The following is a 21,081-nucleotide window of genomic DNA, read 5'->3' on the forward strand; positions in this document are numbered from 1 at the left end:
AACATAAACGGTTCATAGAAGAGTTTAAGACAAAAACCTACTACGAGTACGGTGCTGTTGACTAAACATATTTGGTTTTGAACATGGAGGTATTTTTTTACCTCCATGGTTTTGAACTACGCCCGATACAAGGACTAGATGTTACACGACAGCCCAATTGTGCTACCTGCAGTCGACAGTCAAGTTCACGTTTCGCTACGTTTGTTTGAGGACCGCTAGAACATCTTGCTTGCTTGTTGGTCTTCAACCAAAGTTCACAAGGCCGACTGTTACCACAATATATCGACGTGATAACAAGTGTACATTTTATAAAACAGAGCGGCGTTATCATAACAGTTTTGTAACAGTTTTGTTGAGTTGCACGATCCGTCGTGTATACTCTCAGAGGCCGAGAGTAGGGCTTCAAATTGTTTCGATGTATACCGTTTTACGACAGGCATGCAAAACTCACCGCCATCCTGGGCTGTAGGCCTAAATGTCGCAAAAAATACGTCTTTTAAGATTTTACGGTATCATTAACTGATCGTGTCGCGATGGTTTTCAGCAGTATAGAGTGTCTGTCAAACTTTTCAGAGTCATTTTAATAACTTTCAGCTTTCAAAGGGCGATGAGACCCAGCAATCGCTCAGGCAAACCTTTTCGATCAGAAAATATGCATTCATTTCCGCGAGTGGCGACGTGTGCATTCATGTTGTCTGCAATTTCTATAATCGAGAAAAAAGTTACGATTCTTGTCCTTTTAATTAAAAGTATAACTTCACCTGTTTCTTCATGAATACAATAGAGGTCACATTTAAGCATACTTATGTTTTGAAAAAAATTGAAAGTAATCCATACGTCATATCAAAATACATACCAACTATTTTCTCCCTTCTGTTTTACATTTCAATAAAAAAGACGTAGTGATCAATGTTTACATAAAAAATTATTCATACACTCCCCTTACTCTTGACTATTTTCAGGACACTAAGTTACTCACTCTACTACCACTCGCGTTGGCTATTAAATTTCAGAAGTGATTTTCAGCTCGCCAACCATTTTCAAATCACAATATCACATGCCCCGGTGTAGTGTACAATTGTATACAGTCATGTAGAGAACATCATCGTTCATAGAAAGTCATGAGAGACAAACTGTCTCGCTTTCATCATCCACATGTAGCCAGTGTATGAGCCTGTATTCCCCGGCCCCTGGGTGTTTGACATCATTTTATGGTCCGAAAGTTGAGGATTTGACACGGCTAGGAAAAATGTCGAATTCTTCTGTTAGTCCCATATCCCCCAATGGTGGAAAACATCGATAAATGTGTGCGCATGACAATGAGGGAGATGAGGGCTGTGATCGTTTTCAGATTCAAGATAATGTAGATGAATGATTCATTCACTTACACTATTCTGCAATATATGTAAACAATAGCCTTTTGGAGTGAATACTTACTGACTCTATAGATAAAAGGACATGAAAATTTAAATATTACAACATTCAAAAGCATAGTATTAGTCGAGAGAGTGTTTACTTTAATGGTCGTTAACAACTGCCTTTATTGAGGACCGGCAGTTTTCTGTGAGGACCTGAAGCTTTGGCTTGGTGCAGGTCCTTATGACCTAAAGCTATTTTCTCTTAATTTCGCACACTGGTTCTAAATGCTTTACACCACATTAGATATCAGTCAGATAAGTATCTGCAGCAGATTTCATCCAATTGGTGCAGTTATATTAGAGTTATATGACTAATTACAAAACTTCATAAAATATGCAAATGAGCTATTTATTTACTTGACTCTGAACAATGCTTTGAAGTATAATCAGATATATATCAAATCAATATTTGTTGCAAGTATCATCAAGTTTGGTGCAGGAATGTCAGAGTTATCTCACGAATAACAAACGTTCATTAAATATGCAAATGAGCAGATAACTGACGTGACACTCACAGTATCATGAAAATGTTCTGAAATTGTCATCTGTAAAAAGTTTCATGAAATTTTGTGCAGTATTTCTTGATATATGTCTACACAGTCATTACCGTCATTAGAGAAACCATTGTACGGAAAAACAAAACAAATATTGCATAACTTAATTAATATCGAAGCCACAGTGACCAAAATCTACTCAGTTTTTGCAATAGCATATGGTACCTGTGTACCAAATCTGACTTGAATCTTTTCAGGTGTTTTGAGTTATCGTGTAAACAGACAGACAGACAGACAGACAGACACACACACACACACACACACTAACAGACAGACAGACATCGCTATAATATTAGCCCACGTGTTCACACACGTGAGCTAAAAAAACCACCAGAACACCGAATAATACCAATAAAGTCATCCGCAGGACATATTAAAACTCTTTAGATTGATACGTTTGAACAATTCGAGTACTTCAAGTACACGTACTAAGCATAGTTTGAAACAGTCAATTACAAAATCCCAAATTCATCAAATGTATAATACTATGCGATATAATGAAAAAAATTCGTCGACTTCGATATGGTTTTAATCACAAAGTACAAATTGCACGGTCAATGTTTTCTAGCTGAATGAAAACACTTAACAAGCATTTATGGACAGCACATACCTTTCCAGCAAAGGTGTCTTTTTGTCTATGTCGCCCGCCTGTTTGACTAATGTCTGTTGCGCTGAGCCACTGCCAGTAGAACTAGAATGTAAAAGAAAATGATATAAATTAAAAGTGCCTCCTTCACTGCATAATTTTAAACTTAATATTTATATTATTGCAGAATAGAAAAACGGAACAATAAATCAAACAGATAGAAAAACTTGCCAATAAAAATCTTAACTTCTTTTTATGACCATTAACATATTACTAGCTCTACATATTTTTGGATTTGGTCCCTTCAATGAAGAATGGAAGAGTAGGAGCAAATATATACATCAAGCAAAGTTAAGGCAACCGCCGAAAATGTAGATCGATCTCTTTAATACGAAATTGAGAAAACAGACAAGGGTTCCTGGTCATTTTTTATGTCAGATTGGAATTCGATGTGTGAAAGAAACAGGCGAAGGATGATTGTTGAAGAAAAGGGTGGTAGCTTACGTATTTCGATTAAACTGAATGAAGGGCTACTACAAAAAGTAATTAAGGCTTTTGCCTTGTGCAAATTAGAAAGCTGATAAGGCGAAAAGACATCTGCTGCATCAAGTTATAATATTTACTGCTAAAGCCCCTGAGCCTAAGAGATGTATTGGAGCAGGTCTACAAATTGCATCTTCGAGACTCTCTTACACTCTGTGAACACACCGTCGGACAATTTACATGCAATTAAAGCCTCAAAACACTGTGCTAGGGTATGAGCACAGCAGAATTTTAAAGCTATTTGATTGGAATCCATACGGGAAAAATACTGAGGTTACTCTTAAAAGGATAATGTGATATTTCAAAAAGGTGATATTTCAAATAGGTAAATCCCGGGATAAGATTTAGAGTGTCAGGGTTCTTGTCGGCCTTAGAGATAATACATGGATTATTGTTTTAAGGTAAAATTCATTAATATTAAATCGGATGAGAATATGAGTATTCGAAAACAGTAACGGAGTGCCAGTAAAGCAGTTGGCTCTTCCACGGTGTTTGCGCCATACATTGCGAAACATAAGCCGAACAAGATAAGCAAGATAGTACAAATTACCGTCCGATCTCGCTACTCCCTACCCTGTCAAAAGTTCTTGAACGTTTAGTCTGCAACCAGCTCAACTTATTTTTAGAATCAAATAATATTCTCTTTCCAACATTTTCCGGTTTTCGCCCAAACACTCTACAGCTACTTTACTACAGCGTTTAACCGATGACTTCCTTGATAACATGTACAATAAGAAAATTTCCTCTCTTCTCATGTTAGACCTTTCCAAGGCATTTGATTCAGTTAACCATAACATTATGGTCAGTAAATTGAAACGCTACAATTTTCACCCGTCTACAATTCAATTGTTTAGTAGCTACCTAACAGGCCGTACTCAGTGTGTTAGAATTGGTAACATTTCATCCGAGTTTATTCAAGTCAAAACGAGTGTACCTCAAGGTAGTGTCTGTGGACCGATATTATTCTCACTTTACATTAACGATCTCCCCACATGGCTTCATTCCACAACATCAATTTATGGTTTTGCTGATGACATAAACATCCTAAAAGCGTCCACAATTTCTGATATTGACAGCCTTCACGATGATCTGGAACATGAATTCATCATCTAACTACTTGGTTCCATTCCAATTCTCTAAACCCAACATTTCGAAATATCAATACATGCTCTTCGGTACTAGGCAGCAACTCAAGAAAATACCAAATCACATAAAAGTTCTTCCAATCAAAGTACTACAATCAAAGCATCTCCTTCTGCTACCTGTTTAGGTTTAAGACTCGACCAAGAACTCAGCCGGTCCAACCATGTTGCCTACCTCCGTCGAGCATGTGGCTATCGTCTGACAAAATTGGCCCGTGTCAGACGATGGATTCCTGAAAAGGTTCGCAAAAATGTTATCTCAGCTACAGTTTTTTCTCCCTTTTAGACTACTGTGACACTGTCTTTTCCAACTGTAATATTACTCTCAAAAGCAATCTACAACGCATAATTAATTTTGCAGTTCGCATTCAGTGTGCACTCAAAACGTCAGATCATGTTACATCTAACAGAAATTCACTCAACTGGCCAACTATCAAGGAAAGACACGACCAACACTTAAAAAATCTAGTTCACAAATGTATCAACAAAAAAGTTCCTGTCTACTAGTCTGACCTTCTCACAAAAAATTCAACAATTCACCAGTATAACACCAGATAAATATCATGTTTCTAAAGCCCACAGTCGCTCATTCAAATATCGATCATCCATCATTGCCAATACTATAATTTAAACCACTTTTCTGTGCCTGTTATTTCTTTTCTGAGCCATTTCTCGGCCGTTTTGCATGTCAACTTCCTGCTTGTTTTAATTGAATACACGGTGCTCACTAACTTTTTATGCTTCTCTTTTGATGTGTAGTTTTATGACTTTTAACTACTGTTTTTTATTGAGTTATTTATTATTTATTTATTTTTATTCTGTATATGTCCATGTATTTTATTCAATGCATAAAATCCATTTATGGATGCATTGACTTGAAGTAATAAAATTACAAATTACAAAGATCTGTACAGTTTCTTATTTAGTGGATTGTCTATACTTTATGTGACGTGAGCGTTTTCAGAAGTTGCCGGCTTTTCAGTAGGAATTGATATATCGCGAAAAAAAGAGTTTTATTTACAAGACTTTGCTCAGACAACGACTGACCGTAATCTCGGCATGATATCACGCATTCAATCATAGGGATAATGATCACGCGTGTTTATTCAGTCGGGTTCAAATTTACAACATACGCATAACAAAAAAGAAATAAGGTAACTGTCGCTACTTGCTTTGAGACTCCTTAGAGATTCGAAAAAAAAATTCCTCAATTACTTCACCTTGAGCAAAAAATACTATTTACTGATTTTTTTTTGCAGAGCGATTGGTCAAAAAATACCCCTGGGTATGCAAAAGTATTCATGGCGGAATTGGAAATGAAACTTCCGTAAAACGCTCACTATTCAACCTTTCCATAGAAGCGGTTTATAGATTATGTTTTCAGTATATGGACTCTCCATATCGCGAGCATAATATCGTTTTTCAACTACAATTACTTGATGACGTCATAACATTCACTGTGAAATTTATACTTGGCTATCTCCCTTTCCTTTATGTATACAAGGGTGGACAAACATGTAAAAATTATTACAAACTTGTACGAAAAAAACCTAAAGACACAAACCAGTACCTTGAATTCAATTCTGTCTATCCACACAACATAAAAGTCAACATTCCATATGGCCTATCCCTTAGGATCTGCATAATTTGTTCAAAACTGAATGGAGCGACCAATGACTTTCAGAACTCAACCAAGCTGGTAAATCGAGGCTATGCCAATATGATAGTTTCCGATCAAATTGGCCGGGCTAAATCGATCCCTAGAACTCAAAATCTACAATACAAGAACAAGATATGAACTGAATATGCTCACGTGTTTTACAACAGGTTCATTAATTGTAGTGCGCTTCACAGAACAATGAGATATATGTTATCACTATATGTAGCAGGTTTTTTTCAACTTCGCACAGTACTATCAGAGTTTAATCACTAATTACAAAACTTTATTTAATATGCAAATGAGCTGTTCATTAACTTGACACTGCTCAATGCTTTATGGGACAATAAGATATCCATCAGATCAACATTTGTAACATGTTTTATTAATTTAATGCTGTTATTTTAGAGTAATGTCACTAATTACAAAGCTCATTAAATATGCAAATAAACCCTAAATTAACTTGACACTGTTCAATGATTCATAGCACAATTAAATATTTATCAATCAATATCTGTAGCACGTTTCACAAAATTTTGGTGCCGAAATTTCAGTGTTACATACCTAATTACAAAGTGCAATGAACCCTTAATTAACTTTACACTACTAAATGCTTACAACACAGATAGATATCTGTCGTATCGGTATGTGCAGCAGTTTTCATTACATCTGATGCAGTTATTTCGGAGTTATATGACCAATTATAAGACTTCATGAAATATGCAAATGAGCTAATTATTAACTTGACACTTCTCAATACTTCTCAGTACAATTGGATATTTATCAGATCAACATCTGTAGCAAGTTTCATCAAATTTACCGCTGTAATTTTGGAGTAATATCACTAATTACAAAGTTCATTAAATATGCAAATAAACCCATAATTAACTTTACACAACTAAATGCTCTACACCACAATTAAGTATCTGTCGGATCGGTATCTGCAGCAGATTTCATCACATTTGGTGCAGTTATTTTGGAGTTATATTCTAACTAATTACAAAACTTCATAAAATATGCAAATGACCTATTTGTTAACTTGACACTGCCAAATGCTTCTCAGTACAATTAGATATTTATCAAAACAATATCTGTAACCAATTTCACTGACTTGGGTGCCGTAATTTCAGAGTTATATACCAAATTATAAAGTTCGTTAAATATGCAAATGATCCCTTACTTAATTTAACACTACTAAATGCTTTACACTACAGTTAGATATCAGTCGGATCAGTATCTGCAGCAGATTTCATCACATTTGGTGAAGTTACATTGAAGTTATATGACTAATTACAAAACTTCATAAAATTATGCAAATGAGCTATTTATTAACTTTACACTGCACAATGCTTCTAAGTATAATAAGATGTATATCAGATCAATATTTGTTGCAAGTATCATCAAGTTCGGTGCAGGAATTTCAGAGTTATCTCACTAATAACAAAATTCATTAAATATGCAAATGAGCAGATAATTGACATGACACTCACAGTATCATCATAATGATCTGAGATTGTCATCTGTGAAAAGTTTCATGAAATTTTGTGCCGTATTTCTTGATATATGTCCACACAGTCATAACCGTCTCCATAGGGAAACCATTGTACGGATAAAAACGATATTGCATAACTTAATTAATATGCAAGCGACACTAATCAAAATCTAATCAGTTCTTGCAAGTAGCATATGGTACCTGTCTACCATATCTGACCTGAATCCGTTCAGGTGTTTTTGAGTTATCGTGTAAACAGACAGACAGACAGACAGACACACACACACACACTAACACACACACACACTAACAGACAGACAGACATCGCTATGACATTAGCCCACGTGTTTCCACACGTGAGCTAAAAAGAAAAAGAAAACAGACGATGTTTTCCTTAGTTATTACTTTTAACTTATGGCATATACTCCAAAAGTCACAACAATATACCCAGGCCTTTTCCAACCCACCAATCGGAGAATATCGTCGTAACACATATCTGGGGGATCTGTTGATGCAAAGCAATTTAAAAAGTTCAACAAAAGAAGTTGGTATTATGAGTTGTAAGTCTGGTGCAGTGCAACAAAAGAAGTTCAACAAAAGAAGTTGGTTTCATGAAGTGTAGGTCTCTGACAGAATCGAAATTTCATGTATAAGCAATGACACTTCGCCGATGCTAACATGCACACCTGTTAACGCCTGTTAATCGGTTAAGCGGCACTAGTATACATTTCGCGGCGAAGTGTAAATGAAGTAAGTTTGCTCACAGTCAGTATTAGGTAATGAGGGGATTATTGACGATTAATATTCTGGGCAGCATTATGGCAATGCGGGCCATGCTCACCCTCAATCCGCCCTCAACACGATACGGACTGTGACTGACCACTACCTCAGTCGGTTGACCAATGGAGCTAGAAAAGGCGTATCTTTCTTGGAGGAGGGACAGCCACAGGGATAAATCGATACCGGTTTTGGCCCTGCAATGGAAGAATACATTGGCACTTGACCATGTGTACCTATACGTGTAGAGATCATCAGTGGCATATACAGTGCAAAGTATCGGTGTAAGCATGGAGCCAGATCCGTGTCTAGCTCCATGTAGGTGCAGCCAACGGAGCTATTCATCGGAAAAGCTATTCCGGAAGCATTTTTTGAGGGCAGGGGAAATTTTGATTTTACTAGGGCAGGGGACATATTTTTAGGTTGCAGGGGAGCAAATTTAGTGCTTTTGTCGGACAGGGCAGATATTGGTTTATTGTCCTGGGGACAGGGCTTGGCAAAAAACGAGGAGAGGGGAAGCTACTTTTAAAACGGGGACAGGGGAATTTCAGCCATGGTGTTTCCGGGATGGGGACACAGGGCAAGTACTTACACCCGTGGCCACTTTAGTGTTGATCAAGCCTGTCTGGTACAAGCAGAAATTCTGTCTGCAGAAGGGTGATAAAACGGTTACGTTACCCTGTATCATTGGTGATAATGATCCTACTATCGGTACCCCGTGGGCACGCCGATTAGCCTGAAATTAGGAAGTGATTATAAAATACACTGTATACAAATGATGTTGAACACAGCATTTGCCCTATCAGTACTCAGTATCTGCTAAAATTCATGTGTTTCAAATGTAGTCAGTGTTAGAGAACATCACACATTTTGTGTCGATTTCAATATTGCAGTGAATGAATACCAACGATACTATAGCGTGTATCGCAAGTGTCGTGTTCAGACTTTGTACAGACGCGGAATTGAGAAAATGCCACTTTGAAAATGTTAGCGATTAAATTACAAACATCGCCCGTCTTGACTGCAAAACTTCAGAAATAAACATTCACTTGCACTAAAGCCATGTTTCTTTCCTACAAACCGTGAATAAACGTACTCCAATTTCACATGGTACGAGAGAAAGGGTAAAGTACAGTCGAGGTAGCATTTTACATGTACATGTATTCACACGTGTGTAACCATGAACGACACTTTTCTCATCCCGGTTGAAGGGAACTTGTCCTGATACATGTACATCTCTTCCAAGTTTTCTGGCTCCCTCCACGCTTATCTTAAAACGTTTGCTTGTTTCTTTGTAAATAAGCTCCTCGTGGTACCTCGCTAGGTGCCACATTGCCACCACAATCTCTTATATTTGAACAATCAAGTTTGCTACGTCCTCACTGAAGGATTTGCCCCTATGGTATTCGTGACCGTTGTTATTGATGTTCATTGTCGGAGTGCAAACTTACAGCGTGTCTACAGTGCAATGTTGTGATCGATTTGAATTGGGCAGGCAAGACATTTTAGTAGAACGTTATCTCAATCCTAACAGTGGGATGTCGATAGTGAATTTTATATTTATTACACCGATCACCACTTTGTTTCGTTTATACAAACATAATTTCTGCTTACACCAGACAGGCTTAATCAACACTAAAGTGGCCACGGTGTAACTTCAAATAAACAAAATAAAATACAGTTTCAACTCATATCACACTTCTTTATGACAAAATAACCACGGACAAATTCCAAGAAATTTTGTAATAAGAGCCCTTGTCGTTGTTTTAGTTCCATTATCACAGTATCATACACCCGTGGCCACTTGAGTGTTGATCAAGCCTGTCTGGTACAAGCAAAAATTCTGTCTTAAGAAGGGTGATAAAACGGTTACGTTACCCTGTATCAGTGGTGATAATGATCCTACTATCGGTACCCATACCCAGAGTGCAAACTTACAGCGTGTCTACAGTGCAATGACCTTCGAGGGTCTACGTCCGAGCATAGCATCAATAGCTTGCAGTGTAGTGCAGTAACATTCCCGGAAAATTTTATTTGTTGACATTTTGACGTTACATATCCTCTGCTATGAAAAAACTTAAACATCTGTCTGGTATCAACGATCAATTGGCACTGTTTTTTCAGCGTTTAGACTTCATCGTCGGTCTCGCCATGGCAGATTATTTGCAACTCGCGTTGACAAGCGATAAAGCGAACGAATGTACTACTGTTCAGCATATCGTTTCCCCGAAAATGACTACTGGGCAGCTTATTTCAATTTTTGGAGTTTGAGAAAATGGATGTAATCAGTATTTCAGATAATTTCTTGGAACTACCGGGATATAATCACATGACCCAATCATTACCCGTTTTCCGAACGATCTCTTGATATTACTGTAGTGTGTCATGATCAAAGTTTCACTTTATTACAGGCTGAAATTCTTTGGAGAAACTCAGAAAAAAAAAAAAATTTTTTACGATGAATACATGCCAACGAGTTGAAGATGTTTAGCAGGAGCAGATATTTAAACATCGTGGGTTATGAATGCGTTCTGATCAAAATAAAACGATAAGTCTCTTCACAACGGCAGTGTTTCACAAAAGCGGAGTCTTTGTCTCGAGACTAGACGTACCGGAAGTTGACCGGGCAATAAGTCATTTTGCATTCAAGTTTTTCCGGTGATTGTTATTCTGAATGTTCACAAAGGAACGAACTATAAAACTTCTCGACCAGAATGTGCAATTTGCATAAATCAAAATATAGAACAAGATAAACAGACAGACAAGATAGATAGATCATCTCCGTGGATAGATAGACTCTTTGTGCGACAGCATGGACGTATGATGACAGCAACTGTGTATGTAGAGATAGAGAGACAGAGAAGATATAGGGCCAAAGAGACGAAGAGAAACAGGGAGAAAGGAAGCGATCATTGTTCGCCGCGTTTGTTCAGTGAAATGTAAAATCGACGGAGGCGAAGCTACACAAACAGAACTGAAAAGCCAATATTGATGTGAAAATGAAAATTGGAACTTAATGGTCATTCTTTTGGCCATGAAATGATGTGATTTTAAAATGATATATATCCTTCGAAAAAATCAGCGATGGTACGTCTCAGAACTTTCCGCTGAGTCATTTTGAAGGGACGTCTGCAATTTCATAATATGGAATTACGATATTGGCGTTGGTTGCCTTTTTAACCACAACTCGCAATGAGAGATATCCTTGTTTTCGTGAAAACTGTCTCCCTTCAGGAACTGCCATTTTCACTGTGTATTTAGCTTAAGGGGACTTCTCAAAAATAATGTGCAACACCGGCAAATTGCAGTTTGTAAGCTATGTTCAAAAGGGAACGCAGTCCGCATGCGTATCACTACCAGAGGAATAATTTCGACACGTTTTCATGCTCCCTAAATCCATGAATGTCTATCAAATGTTGGTTCAACATATTTTGCGATATTTTGATCTCATTATTTAGATAAAACGTGACCTAACCTTACGCGAAAGGAGATAAGCAGCATGGACCACGTGATCCATTGCCTTCCGCAAATAGTATTCAGAGTTACGTAAGCGTTCGTCTAACACTTTACGCGCTTTGGTGCAGCAAATACTGAGTCCGAAGCGAAGTCTGTAAGCTACGGTCATTCCACTCTGTTGTGGAGTGACCGTGTTTATGCTTCTTCCATTGTTCAGCTTTTGTGCAGGTGTTGGCAAAGCGAAGCGTCTTTTAAGTTCTGATGTACGATGTCACATTGCGATTGCCAAGGCGTGTCAGGCTTTTGAAATACCAATAACCTTCACGAAACCAGTCCCTCACGGATGGACTGTGACGAAATTAATAGTCATTCGAACTTCACAGGAAAAATAGGCGTTGTTTCCACACACTGGCTAGCATCAGGGTCTACGCTTGCATGAAAATGCTCAAGTAGTTTGATTTTGGTATTATGAATGTTAACATGATTCACACCTTCTGACTGGCTTAGCATATTAACCAACCCCGAAATTTCGCACATGCACACATCACTGATATGAAAACCTATGCAGCTTTAAAGACATTTCTGGCGATCCCTGGGATCGCCTTTGTTCTGGCCTGTAAGAGGATTATGGAGGTGTGATAGCCTTTTGTTTTCCATTGAAATAATAATCTTGTGGGTAAATTTTCTGATGAGATAATCTGGCGCCAACGCATGCCTTTAACTAATGTTTTACGGCTGGGAAGTGTGCCTTTACGATAAGTGCAGATATAATGTGATTCGAAAAATGGAAAAAGTCCATGGAGATTTGCCGTGTAAATTTTGTCCTGTAGTACTGTTGCAGTCAGTCAAAAAATAGATTCGTAATCTAACACCACTGAGCTAGAAACGGATCTGGCTCCATGCTTACACAGATACGTTGTACCGCTGTATAAGCCACTGATGATCTATACACGTCTAGGTACACATGGTCAAGTGCCAATGTACCGTTGCATTGCACGGCCAAAACCGGTATCGATTTATCACTGTCAAAATCCCTCCCTCAAGCAAGATACGTCCTTTTCTAGCTCCACGGGTTAATCCAGGAAGGAAAGGGTCAGCCATAGTCCGTATTATAACACACCACATGCTCATTCCGTGTCGCGATTCGCCAGAATACGTCACGTGACTAGAAAATAGATACGTCTAGGCCCCATTGAACCGACAAAAGTGACGTCAGAGGGTATTTTGGAAAGCTATTTCCCTGGGGAAATAGTTCAGACCAATTAAGAAAAGTGTCCGGTCACGTGACCATAGTGTCGTCTGCAACTTTGCAACAATGGCAGGTGTGTAGAACGTTATGTGCGTCCGGGATGAACGACGAGCCTCTCTCTAAAACAGATTTCCAACATTCCAACAGCGTATGACTTGAACAGCTCATCGACGAAAAAGATTCAAGTGCAACCAAGGATTGTTGCTAGGTATGCTTAGGATATTTTTTGAAAGAAAGTGTTATCACGTCAACTGTAAGCGCTGTGGAAATATCGCCAAGTAAACTTGTCACAATGGATTGTTGCAGTGCAAAATATCAAACACATTAAAAACTATAACATAATAAAACAAGAGCGTGTGGTGTGTTATAAAACACCTATAACCTGGTCTTTATTCGGGCTATAGCGCCCGTTCATTACCCCTCGTGGCCGTGTGTTACCAGAAACACATCGCTATACCCCTCGGCCTACGGCCTCGGGGAATAGCGATGTGTTTCTGGTAACACACGGCCCCTCGGGGTAATAAACGGGCGCTATAGCCCTCATGACCAGGTAATAGGTGTTTATCATGTTGAGGGATTGAGGGTAGGCATATCATGGACCGCATTGCCATAATGCTGGCCAGAAAATTCATCGTCAATAATCCCCTTATTACCTAATTCTGCGAGCAAACTAAAGTCATTTACACTTCGCCGAGAAATACATACAGGTGGCGCTTTTCGCATGTGATTAACATGCGTTCATAGGTGTACAAGTAAGCCTCGGCGGAGTTGTAATGTTCCAACTGAGATTTCTATTGAAGTTTTTTAGTCAAATCCACCTTTTCTCTTTCAAAGTCTATACCAATGAAAAAATGTCAGTTTTAGCTCACGTGTCCACACGTGTCCACACGTGGGCTAATGTCATAGCTATGCCTGTCTGTCTTTTCGTGTGTGTGTGTGTGTGTCTGTCTGTCTCTCTGTTTACATGATAACTCAAAAACGCCTGAACAGATTCAAGTCAGGTCTAGTACACAGGTACCATATGCTACTTGCAAGAACTGATGAGATTTTGGTTAGTGTGGCTAGCATATTAATGAAGTTATGCAATATCATTTTATTCCTGTACAGTGGTTTCCCTATGGAGACGGTAATGAAAGTGTAGACATATATCAAGAAATGCTGCACCAAATTTCATGAAATTTTTCACAGATGACAATCTCAGAGCACTATAATGATACTGTGAGTGTCATGTAAATTATCTGCCCATTTGCATATTTAATGAACTCTTGTTATTAAATACATAACTCTGAAATTCCTGCACCAAACTTAATCATACGTGCAAATATTGATCTGATATCTCTAAATACACTTAGAGGAATTGGGCAGTTTCAAATTAATTTGCATATTTTATGATGTTTTATAATTAGTCATATAACTCCGATGTAACGGCACCAAATTTGATTAATTCTGTTGCAGATACTGATCTGACTGACATCTAACAGTGGTGTTAAATACTTAGTATTGTCAAGATAATAGAAGGGTTCATTTGCATATTTAATGAGCTTTGTAATTAGGTACATAACTCTGAAATAAGGGCACCCTAGTCAATGTAATCTGGTACAGATATTGATCTGATAAATATCTAATTGTACTGTCAAGCATTTAGCAGTGTCAAGTTAACAAATAGCTCATTTGCATATTTTAGGTAGTTATTTAATTGGTCATATATATCCGAAATAACTGCACCACATGTGATGATATCTGCCGCATATAGTGATCCGACAGATATCTAATTGTTGTATAAAGCATTTAGAAGTGTTGAGTTAATTAAGGGCTCCTTTGCATATTTCATGAACTTTGTAATTAGTGATAGTACTCAAGCATTACAGCAATATTTAACATGAAATTAAATATTAATTGTACTGAGAAGCCTTAGGCATTTCCAGTTAATAATTCACACATTCAATAAAGTGTTGTAATTAGTGATTTAACTCTGTGAGTACTATCCGAAAGTTGATGAAACCTGTTACATATAATGATATATCAGATATCTGATTGTTCTTATTACACGCCTCACACGAGTGTCGAATATATTGGTATGAATTTTATTTCGTTTATTGACAGGATATTGAAAAACATAATACAATAAATCCTCATCAGAGATGCTTACTCTGGCAGTAGACTGTATACGCGTCTAATCTTATCAGAAGTCTATCTTCTACTCCGCGTAGTGTGCTCAATTGAACTGCTGTCAGAACGGCTGTCTTTGTTCTTTTGTTTTGGTTAGTGATTATCCTGAGGTCTGCAAATGTTGCGTTACATCTCCTTGCTCGTTGTTGTCAGACACTTTCATATGAGACAGGTCAAAGGTAGAATATTTTTACACAACTTCATAACAGTCAAAGAGTATGCAATAATTCATGTCATACTGTATTATTTCATGCGTCTAGTAGTGTTTGATAAATGCCAATACACGTCGAGTCATCAGCGGTCATTCCAATGCTTGATAACTAAGTTTGTAATTTTGTCAAATTCAAAGTCTTTTCTTCCGTTCAGGGGTCACATTAGTAGGTCAAGTTGTTCTGTTGAGTACTGTTGAGTCTGTTTACTAGATATCCAACATTCCGTGAAACGAACTGCTATTAATGAACCTGTTGTAAAACACGTGAGCACCTTCAGTTCAAATCTGGCTAAAATTTTGTACACCGGCGATTTAGAGGTTAGAGCGTTCAAAAAGATTCATCTAACTTTTTTGTAGGATGAACTGGACAATCTCCTCTGTCAAATTGTAATTTATGATTGCAATGCGATTTCTACTTCTTATCACTGTCTTCGGATTAAGCTGAAGAAACTCTACCTATAAAGCGAATTGTTGTACGCTAAAATACATCTAAGTCCAGATGAAATAACCAGTGTCAGCGCTTTTTTCAAATATATATATATATATATATATATATATATATATATATATATATATATATATATATATATATATATATATAGGAATGCATGCATTTTAAATTCATAATGTATTTCATATATCCTTTATATTGTTATACTTCTGTTACCAAAAGGAAGTCAAAATGATTAGTATTTTAGCATGACAACAAAACCTGTATGTGAGTAACATTTTTGACATCTGCATTTAAGTCCAGAATAATATTCAAAAAGTTGCAAATTTTGGAAAAGTAAGGTCTTTCCTAATTTTCCCAAAATAAGATGTAAAAGTGGCAGCATTGCTTGTATTGCTGTCTATCGAAAAAACCGGGCAATAATGAATATGTTGTAGATAACTGTGTTTTTTGCACTTCACGATGTTTTTATATGAAAACAGAAAGTATTTATATATAATCCACCTCACCCGTATTCCGAACGAGTGTGGCTGCTTCGAGGAGGAGTGATTCCACGTGTAGTCGGCCCGTCCTTCCTAGCAGTAGGTGAGTTGCATACGGAACCCCAGGGGGAATCATGAGTCCGCGATGCAGACACACGAGTGTGCAATATGGGGGGGGGGGTGTCATATATTTATCAAATACACAAACACAGTTTTCCTTGAAAAAAACTTTCAGAAACGATAATTACTCGGAAAGAACGATTGGGACTAGGTTACAAGAATCCATGCGCTTGTGTTATGCGCACGTCAGTGGCTTTGTCACAGCAAAATAAACTGCGCTCAGCTGTACTTGTCGAGGTTAACTTAAAGCACGCTGAAGCAGCTCTAATGGATAAAAGCATATCTTTTAGGGCTTTTTGTGAAATAGGAAAGACTATGGATTTGTAGCGCAATGTCTTAATTTGGTACTTATTGTAACATAATTTTGAGTTGAAATTTATTCATAAAATGATTGAACCTGAAAGCGGGACTTCGCGACATAAAATGATCCCTACACAGATTTAGACCTAATTTTTATGGCTTTCTTTGAGCAAATCGGTCATACCCTCCACGTCTATTAGAATGAGTTTACTTTCCGTGGTTACACACACTCATATCGATTGGGAATCTAAGGGATCGCTATAACATCAGGTTGAAACCCCCCCCCCCCCCGTATGGAGAGTTAATTAATATTACTCCTTGTGATTTATAAACAGTAACAATTCCGAATAAGGCAGGAAAACTTTGTCTCTTTCACAAATTTCCTTCAAATACAACAGTAAAAATTCTAATCAAACAGGAAAAGTATGCAGACCTAATACAGCCGTTTGTACCGATATTCGAAACCCAATGAGCATGTAAATTCATAAGTATTTCTAAAATGCTTGCCGTATAGCATGGAGGTACTAGCTCCGCTCCTGGCTCAATGGTGATGTAGCAAGCGACTAACAATGGAGGTAGGAGAAAACATTTTTACCTCCATTGACTAACATACACGGGACCGAAAAGTAAAACCACAAGGGTTACTACTAGCAATTTTCTGTAACGGTATCAACCATGCACAATAATATTTAACTCACGTGTTCACACGTAGACTAATTTCATAGCAATGTCTGCCTGTCTGTCTGTGTATGTGTGTTAGTGTTAGTTTGCGTGTGCTGTCTGTCTGTTTACACGATAACTTAAAAAACGCTGAACAGATTCAAGTCAGATTTTGCACACAGGTACCATATGCTACTTTGAAGGACTGATTAGATTTTGGTTAGAATGGCTAGCATATTAATAAGGTTATGCAATATCATTTTTCCATACAATGGTTTCCCTATGGAGACGGCAATGACAGTATGGACATCTATCAAGAAATACTCCACCAAATTCATGAAACCTTCATAGATGACGATCTCAGAACATTATGATGATACTGTGAGTGTCATGTCAATTATCTGCTCATTTGCATATTTAATGAACTTTTGTTATTAGTGACATGACCGAACTTGATGATACGTGCAACAAACATTGATCTGATATATCCAATTCTACTAAATAAGAACCATCATGCTTGTCAAGTAAATAAATAGCTAATTTGCATATTATATAAAGTTTTATAATTAGTCATATAACTTCAATATAACTGCGAAATTGATAAAATCTGCCGCAGATAACTGTGGTGTAAAGCACTTAGTAGTGTCAAATATATTAAGGGTACATTTGCATATTCAATGAACTTTGTAATTCGCTATATAACTCTGAAAATACGGCACTGAAGTCAGTGAAATCTGGTACAGATATTGATCTGATAAATATTTAATTATTCTGACCAGCATGTGGCAGTGTCTGGTTAACAAGTCGCTCATTTGGATATTTTGTAAAGTTTCGTAACTAGTCAATGAACTCCGAAATAACTGCACAAATGTGAAGAATTCTGCTGCAGATACTGATGTGACAGATAGGCCATTATCGTGTAAAGCATATGTTATGAACTTTCACTTCATGAAAAACCAATAATACTTACTGTATTTGCATGGATTATTGCCTGTATTTTAGCTGAAGAGTACATATACAGATGAATACAGTGAATAATCCATTGCCTGGATTCACCAAGCCTGTATTCATGTGGATTCACGTGAATTCACGTGTGTTGTTTTATAATACAGTCAACTCATTACTGTAAATTTTTCTGTATTATTGCGTTTTTATGCAGTGTTTGTAATTAGTGATATACTCCAAATTACAGCATTACATTTGATGAAACTTGATACAGATATTGATTTGATAAATATCTAATTGTAATGAGAAGCATCGCGTGTGTCAAGTTAATAATTAGCTCATTTACATATGAAACATCATTTTGTAATTAGTGATTTAACTCTGAGAGTACTGTGCGAAAGTTGATGAAACCTGTTACATATAATGATATAACAGATATCTGATTGTTCTCATAACATGCCTCACACGGACGTCCATTCTATTGATATGGATTGGGTTAGTAGACCGTATACACGGCTAGTCTTATGAGAAGTCTGCCTTCCTCTCTGCGTGGTGTGCTCGATTGAACTGCTGTCAGAATATACAATGTCTGTCTTTGTTTTGTGCTTTGCTTAGTGTTTATCCTGAGGTCTGCAAATATTGCGTAGCATCTCCTTGCTCGTTGTTTTGTGACTTTAGGTATGAGACAGGTAGAAGGTACAATTGTTTTACACAACTTCATAACAGTCGAAAGTATGCAGTAATCCGTATCATATTGTATTATTTCGTGCGTCGTGTCAAACTCAAAGTCATTCCTACCATTCAGGGGTCATATTAGTAGGTCAAATTGTTTAGTTGAGTAAATGCTAAAATTTTCTAGTCTGTGTACTGGATATCCAACATTCTGTGATGCGTACTACTATTAATGAATCTGTTGTAAAACACGTGAGCACATTCAGTTCATATCAGGTTATGGTACGCTATTAGCCCCACAGCCGGTATGTGTCAACGGTGCTCGGCTGTGACTACGCCATAGCCGTATTATAGCCCTGCCACACAGAGCGGACTAACGTGCGTTAGAATAGCCACCGAGGTCTTTCTTTCATATACATGTAGTCATTGGGCCCGGCAAAATTTGCAACAACCAAAGTTTGTCTATGTTGATTTGAGTTCGTCCACTTTGTTTCCCTCCATTGTTGTTAAGGGTATCGTAGAGAACGAAACATGTGCAGAGAGGTCCACACAGCATCGTACCTATCGTGCATCACCTACGTTGACAAAAGCCCTGGTCACTGGAAAAGACCCAAAGTATCCTTAACTGAATTTTCTTGCGTAAACAGTTAGCTTTTCTGGAGTACACCACAGCAATTGAACGGCGAACCTCCTTCATTTTAGATAATACATTCTCTCCCACTCACACCAATAAAACTACGCGGGAGGAGATCATACCTAGATATCCGCCCAAGATATCCCATAAATACTAGGACTAATCTTTGCAAAACAAAAATAATCGTATACAATCGAAACAAAAAGATAAAAGACACATTATTGAAGGCGAGGCTAAACAAACAATGGTACAGCCATGACTCTGTAACTGTGGCCTCCACCACATACAGAAGGATAGTCTGGCAGAGACCCTGCGATTCGCGTTCTTCCCTGTTAGAACACGCGCGCGCCCTTCAGAGACGCGACGCGAATCCCAGGGTCTGGACGTTCTTGCAAGCGACCGGTTGGATTTCTGCCTGATCCGGGTACTTTATAGAACTCCGCACATCCGTTAATCAAAATAAAAAAGACAAGTACCATAGCCAAATAAAATGAAAATTAAAAATAAAAACATACCGCGTATATAAGTGTACCAGCTACTAGTATATATTCTCTCCGCCCGTTAGATAGATGTTTCTTTTGACGTCACTGCCCTTATGAATATTCATATACTTGCAAAAACGGACAGTCGCTGTGTCTGGCGGTAGCGCGTGCTCCTAGCTGCACAGCGTAGCCTTCGAATGCAGGCCCACCTTGGGCGCGCACAAAACAAGGCACAGCGACTGTGGAGAGTCTAACAGAAGGACTGTGCTTCAACAAACTTTAATGAATCAAAAGATATTCTAACAACATTGTTAGAAGAGTAAAGCAATAAAACATGAAATAAACAAAAACACATAAAGCCAAGTGACTGATAAAGGAACTACTCATGGTTCCAACACGAAGTCGTCAAAACGATCACTCTGTCTTAGATATAACCGAGGCCAGGCCAATGTCTGACACCAAAAAAAGATACACACAACAATGTGCACAGCAAGAATATATTGTCCTTAAATTGTTACTAAGCAATTAAACGATCTAACCATACGACAAAGCAGTAACAGATGTTGTGCGTAGCCGCGTTTCTTATTTAAATTACAGTTGCGCTTTTAAAGGGATGACCAACACCGGGGAAAATGCTTGATATAAAGCAATATCTACACATATACTGATTCTGTACTATTTTCAAATACATTAAGTGTACACATACGTATACTAAAAATTCAATTCAAAACCACAGTGTACACTTAGTGTGCAAAGATCTGCATTACGTATACTCTGATCTTCATAGAAATACCTACGCATATCAACGTGTTGGAATGTTCCATATACAAAGATATACGTTGCGTATGCAATTAATATTGTGTTCCACATACGTCAGTATACGCCAATACGCTAAGCGCATATCAAGCATTTTGTCCAGTGCAAGATGGCCAAAAACAGCCAGTTTTGATCAATTAGGTTCAAGAATCTGGCAAAAAGCGCTGAAAGCGTGCGATAGATAGATTGACGAGATAACCATCGAGAAGATTAGGATTAAGTGAGATGTTACTGGTTCAACCTGTTTAATTTCTGTGTAGGGAAG

Source organism: Ptychodera flava, unplaced genomic scaffold (assembly GCF_041260155.1).
Source record: "Ptychodera flava strain L36383 unplaced genomic scaffold, AS_Pfla_20210202 Scaffold_53__1_contigs__length_892398_pilon, whole genome shotgun sequence".
Classification (NCBI taxonomy): domain Eukaryota; kingdom Metazoa; phylum Hemichordata; class Enteropneusta; family Ptychoderidae; genus Ptychodera; species Ptychodera flava.